Genomic DNA, 6,617 nt, shown 5'->3' on the forward strand with positions numbered 1-6,617 from the left:
ACATTCAAACTCATCACACACGGGTTAAGCTATCTGAATCGTTTGTGATGTTCACATATCATACATAGTTCTGAATAAGGGACCGTGTCTGATGACACTTTGCGCGCCAGTTTTTTCGCTGAAGTATTTCCAAATTTTCGACTTCCACAGAAATATCTATCTCCCCGCCCCCTCCCCCTTACCAAAAGCCACATTTCCCCTGTTTCCACCTTCTTTTCCAAGGTGAAACATTCACTCCTTGCTTGAAGCGTCGCCGCCTCCTCGCCGACGACCCTCCTTCATGCTGCTCGGCCCCGCCTATCCAGGCAGGTAATCCACACCCGACCCCCATCCTCCTCCTCCTTCCACATCCCACATGCCCCGGCCACCGGCGCAAGTGCGACACCTTCCACCCAAATCACCGACCCCTCCACCAAATAAGCATGGCCCTAAGCCATGGTGCACGCAGTATAGCCAGGATCTCAAGGAGCATTTGGCAGCGGAGAAGCAAATCGAGGCTGCATGTGCGGATGAGGTCGCGATGGCTGACATTCGTGCCGACCCCCAGATCTTGGAGGAGCACCTTGCCATTTGCTAGCTACGCCGGTTAAGTATGCTTGGTTTACCCATTGCGTGTGTTGCTCCTGCATTTCCTTCACAAATTCTAGTGAATGGTGCTATCTAATTTTACCATGCAATCTGTTATTGTAGTGTATATGTTCTATATGTCGTGCAGTGTGGTGCTCACTTACTAACTATTTTGTTAATTAGTTGTCATCTTCAGTTAACTGTTTGGTTCAATTCTGCAAATGTGATGTTCAACTCTTTAGGCTGCAATTTTGTATTGTCTTCCATGTGAGAAATAAATTGAATTTATCTTTACAAAATACATGAGAAACGAATACAATTGCTATATTTCCAAGTTGTCAAGCATGCTTGGTTTGGTTATACATTGTGCAATGTGGTGCTCAGTTAATGTTTGGTTCATTTGTGTTGTGGTGTTTAGTTAATTGTTTGGTTCAATTCTGCAATGCGATGTTCAATTGTTGTGGCTGCATTCTGTTATTGTATACCATGTGAGGAATAAATCGAATTTGGTTGTACTAAATACATGAGAAACAAATACAATTGCTATATTTCCAAGTTGTTAAGCATGCTTGGTTTGGTTAACTGTCTGATCTTCTATTAGGAGTATGTTATATTGTGCAATGTGGTGCTCAGTTAATGTTTGGTTTATTTGTTGTGGTGTTTAGTTAACTGCTTGGTTCAATTCTGCAATGCGATGTTCAATTGTTGTGGCTGCATTCTGTTATTGTATACCATGTCAGGAATAAATCGAATTTGGCTGCACTTAATACATGAGAACCATATACGAGTGCTATATTTCCTAGTTCCTAATCATGCTTGGTTTGGATAAATGGGTTTTCCATGTGGCTTGAATTAATCTGATGAATCTGCAATGTGCTTATTTTTCATCAACAAATTTTACTGATAGCATGCGAACCCTTACTTAACCTGATGACTAACTACCTTATTTGTGTTGCAGGGAAACAATGGGAAGCACTCAGGTTTACAATCGAGGTTAGCACGTGCATGGTCCGTTGTTTAATAGCACATTATTGTGCAATTGTAGGAACCATTCTAATATTTTGGTTTTTAATAATTTGATCTTGCACATGTAGGTCCTGCTGTTAGAGGTTTTGACCCACTGTTCGACCCTTTTTGCATATGGAGAAATGAGTTGTCCATGAATATCAATCAAATCAAGAAACACAGAAAGATTGTTAGGAAAAGAAACTAACGACAAAAAATAACAAGATCTTTGTCTGCACAATGAAGAAGACATCAGTTCACTACAAAATGGTACTAACTATTATACATTGCCTTTTTTATTCCTTTTGCCCCATTTCCAATATAGAGAAGATATTTATGCACATCCTTGCTTTCAGGCCTTTCCAAAGCAGTTCACCGATGATTACCTCTCAACTCACCTCTATGGTCAGGAGGCGAGGAAGGTTTTCATACAACATCCACGGTTCAATATTGAAGTGTTCCTGAAGAGGATGAAGGACGGACGGTCAACCATCCACAGGCACTAGCCTAAAGTTGCAAGGACCTTCAACATGAATGAAGGCTCAATATTCGCCTTCCGCTTCAGCAGATTTCCAGATGAGATGCATCTGTCTATATACCGTATATGATGCTAATTTTGAAAGATTCTACATGTTGCATGTGAAACTTGGTGCTGGTGCAGTTGTGTAATAAGGTAGCTGAGTGCTGAAGCTATATCATGTTGTACGCTGATGTATTTTAATTATGAGATTCTGCTTCCTTAATATGGAAATGAAATATATTATGTGCTTAATATGAATGTCATTTAGATTAATAAATGGATTATTAATAACAGGGCAATTATCCTGCTAATGGCGAATTAGCCTGCTAATTGGGTTTTGCTATTGCAAATGGTTGTTGAAAAAATACCGTCGGTGATGACCTCAGGCAACGCACACAGTTTCTAGGAATAAACCATGTTGGATCAATGAACAATCACACACGACTTTCTCTTGAAAACTATTTGCGTTAGGCCACCTTGCGCAAACGTTTACCACATAAAACTGTGTGTGGTGGATAGCCTTTGCCACACAGTTTCTTGTACGGACCGTGTGTGATATATTCAATAACGCAAACGATTTAACGGGAAAAATTGTGTGTGATGTACCTGTGAACGGAAACGCTTTCCTTGGAGCGACTGTGCGGGATGTACATACGAACGGAAACATTTAGATGGGACTGACTGTGTGGGATGTACTTGCGATTGGAAACAATTTTGCCGTATAATTATATTTTTTAGCTCTATTGTACGTATTTCCGTATTTGAGCGCTCGCCAGTCGCACACGACCTCATTTTTCCGAGCGTGTGTGCCAGGAGGGCATATCCCTGATGGTTTTTGGGTCGTGTGGGAAGGACCACCCTATCGCCCACACTCACTTGGCGACGGTTCCAAATGTCGTCGCAGAAAGGAGTTAAAACTGTTTGCTTAGGACCGACGCGTACCAGTGCTTCCCCCTTGTCCGAATTAGCATCCGTCACCTTGTTAGTGGGATCGACCACTTCCAACGGTGCGGTGGACAATTTAAGACCATCAAGAAAGTTCTTAAACATGTCTTTGACCTCGGTCGTCATGGAGGTTTTCAATGTGTGCAAGGCCACATTGAACTCCTCACGTGAGATGGAGGATTCCCCATCGGCCGTAGACAAGGACGGAATTACACTGATACTTCTCCAACGTATCTATAATTTTTTATTGTTCCATTCTATAATATTATCTGCTTTGGATGTTAATGGGCTTTATTTTACACTTTTATATTATTTTGGGGACTAACCTATTTAACCCAAGGCCCAGTGCAAATTGTTGTTTTTTTGCCTATTTTAGTGTTTCGCAGAAAAGGAATATCAAACGGAGTCCAAACGGAATGAAACCTTCGGGAGTGTGATTTTTGGAACAAACGTGATCCAAAGGACTTGGAGTGGACGTCAAGAAACGAACGAGGCATCCACGAGGCAGGGGGCACGCCTACCCCCCTGAGCGCGCCCTCCCCCCTCATGGCTCAACCGACCTACTTCTTCCTCCTATATATGTTCACATACCCCGAAAACATCCAGGAGCACCATGAAAGCCTATTTCCACCGCCGCAACCTTCTGTACCCAAGAGATCCAATCTTGGGGCCTTTTCCAGAGCTCCGCCGGAGGGGGCATCGATCACGGAGGGCCTCTACATCAACTCCATGGCCCCTGCGATGATGTGTGAGTAGTTTACTTCAGACCTTCGGGTCCATAGTTATTAGCTAGATGACTTTTTCTCTCTCTTTGGATCTCAATACAAAGTTCTCCTCGATCTTGTTGGAGATCTATTCGATGTAACTCTTTTTGCGGTGTGTCTGTCGAGATCCGATGAATTGTGGCTTTATGATCAAGTCTATCTATGAACAATATTTGATTCTTCTCTGAAATCTTTTATGCATGATTGGTTATCTTTGCAAGTCTCTTTGAATTATCAGTTTGGTTTGGCCTACTAGATTGATCGTTCTTGCAACGGGAGAAGTGCTTAGCTTTGGGTTCAATCTTGTGGTGCTCGATCCCAGTGACAGAAAGGGAAACGACACATATTGTATTATTGCCATCGAGGATAAAAAGATGGAGTTTATATCATATTGCTTGAGTTTATCCCTCTACATCATGTCATCTTACCTAAGGCATTACTCTATTCTTATGAACTTAATACTCTAGATGCATGCTGGATAGCGGTCGATGTGTGGAGTAATAGTAGTAGATGCAGGCAGGAGTCGGTCTACTTGTCGCGGACGTGATACCTATATACATGATCATGCCTAGATATTCTCATAATTATTCTCTTTTCTATTAATTGCTCAACAGTAATTCGTTCACCCACCATAATACTTATGCTATCTTGAGAGAAGCCACTAGTGAAACCTATGGCCCCCAGGTCTATTTTCTATCACATAAGTTTCCAATCTATTTTACTTTGCAATCTTTACTTTCAATCTATATCATAAAAATACCAAAAATATTTATCTTATCATTATTATCTCTATCATATCTCACTCTCATAAGTGACCGTGAAGGGATTGACAACCCCTTTATCGCGTTGGTTGCGAGGTTCTTATTTGTTTGTGTAGGTACGAGGGACTTGCGTGTGGCCTCCTACTGGATTGATACCTTGGTTCTCAAAACTGAGGGAAATACTTACGCTACTTTGCTGCATCACCATTTCCTCTTCAAGGGAAAACCAACGCAGTGCTCAAGAGGTAGCAAGAAGGATTTCTGGCGCCATTGCTGGGGAGTCTACGCACAAGTCAAGACATACCAAGTACCGATCACAAACTCTTATCCCTCACATTACATTATTTTTCATTTGCCTCTCATTTTCCTCTCCCCCACTTCACCTTTGCCGTTTTATTCGCCCTTTTTCCATTCGCCTTCTTCCCATATGTATCTTTCTTTGTGTTTCCATGCGCCTTCTATTTGCTTGCATCTTTGCTTGCTAAAAATCTATTGATATGGATCCACTTAAAGTGTTCTACTTGGATCATCTTTGATCCTTATGCGCCCGTGCTGGAACCCGAACTAGCCTAGTTGATGGGAAATCTTTAGATGAGCATGCTCATTTTGTGTGTCACCATTTGTCTGAAAAAGGGAGACTCTTATGGGATCAAATAAACAGATTGCTATGTTATGCTTGGAATCTTTGTGAAATTTGTGATTTTACTTGTTGCTCTAAGAACCCTAAAAAAACACCTCCCCTACCTATGTGAGTTTAATGATAATGAAATCTTATCTTCTTATGCAAAGGGTGTTTATAGTTATTATGATATCGAACAAATTGAAGAATTTGTTGCTTCTAAGGGTGCTTATGAAGTTTCTTCTTTGATTGAAAAGTATGATATTACTCTCTACGAATCTGAAAATTTTGACATACTTAAATATTGCTATGAAAACTATGCTCATAATGTCTATGTCAAAGAATTTATTGAAAAAATGATCATTGCTTGAATCTATAGATATGCATGAATCTATAGATAATTATGATTCCGATGATTTCATTGAAATATCCCTTGATGAACATGATGCTTGCTATTCCTGTGGCCATGATGCCAATATTTATGAAGATGAATTTGCTATAGTTCTTATGTTAAACATGAGATCGTTGTTGTTGCACCCATACTTGATAGTTCCTTCGATGAAAAGCATGATTGCAATGATGTTATTATAAATTCTCAGTGTAAATTGTGTTAATGATATGCAAAACCCTAAGCTTGGGGATGCTAGTTTTTCTATGTCCACTACTTGTTGCAATGATCATGATTGGGGTAATTCTTCTTATGATCTTGAAAATTTATTTAAGCCCCATGATGAATATAAGATTGATAATAATGGTTGCAATATTGAAAGTGGGTTTGGAAGAGTGTCAACTTTAGATCCCACATATTTGGAGAATGTTCAATATTATGAATTTTTTGATAAAAGTGGGTTTGGAGAGGTCATGACTTTAGTTAATGGTAATCCCACTATTTTGGGAGAGTGTCAACTTTGCATGCATGTGGATCGTGTTGAAAATATTTTATGTGATAGCTATTTTGTTGAATTTTCTTATGATCCCACATGTAATTATTATGAAAGAGGAAAATATGATTGTAGACATTTTCATGTTACTAAATTACCTCTCATTATGTTGAGATTGCTATTGTTTCTTTCCTCTTCCTTGCATATGCTAGTTTTTGCTTGCTATGATAATTTGTTTGCCTATAAGATGCCTATGCATAGGAAGTATGTTAGGCTTAGATGTTATTGTCACATGTTTCGTGATGCTCTCTTTGTGCTTCAATTCTTGTCTTTCATGTGAGCATCATTGAAATTATCAATGCCTAGCTAGGGGCGTTAAACGATAGCGCATGTTAGGAGGCAACCCAATTTTATTTTTGTTTCTTGCTTATTGATTCTGTTTAGTAATAAATAATTCATATATCCTATGTTTAGTGTGGTTTTATGCTTTTAATTAGTGTTTGTGCCAAGTAGAACCTTTGGGAAGACTTGGGGAAAGTCTTTGCGATCTTACTG

This window comes from Triticum aestivum, chromosome 4A, assembly GCF_018294505.1.
Source record: "Triticum aestivum cultivar Chinese Spring chromosome 4A, IWGSC CS RefSeq v2.1, whole genome shotgun sequence".
In the NCBI taxonomy this organism is placed as follows: Eukaryota; Viridiplantae; Streptophyta; class Magnoliopsida; order Poales; family Poaceae; genus Triticum; species Triticum aestivum.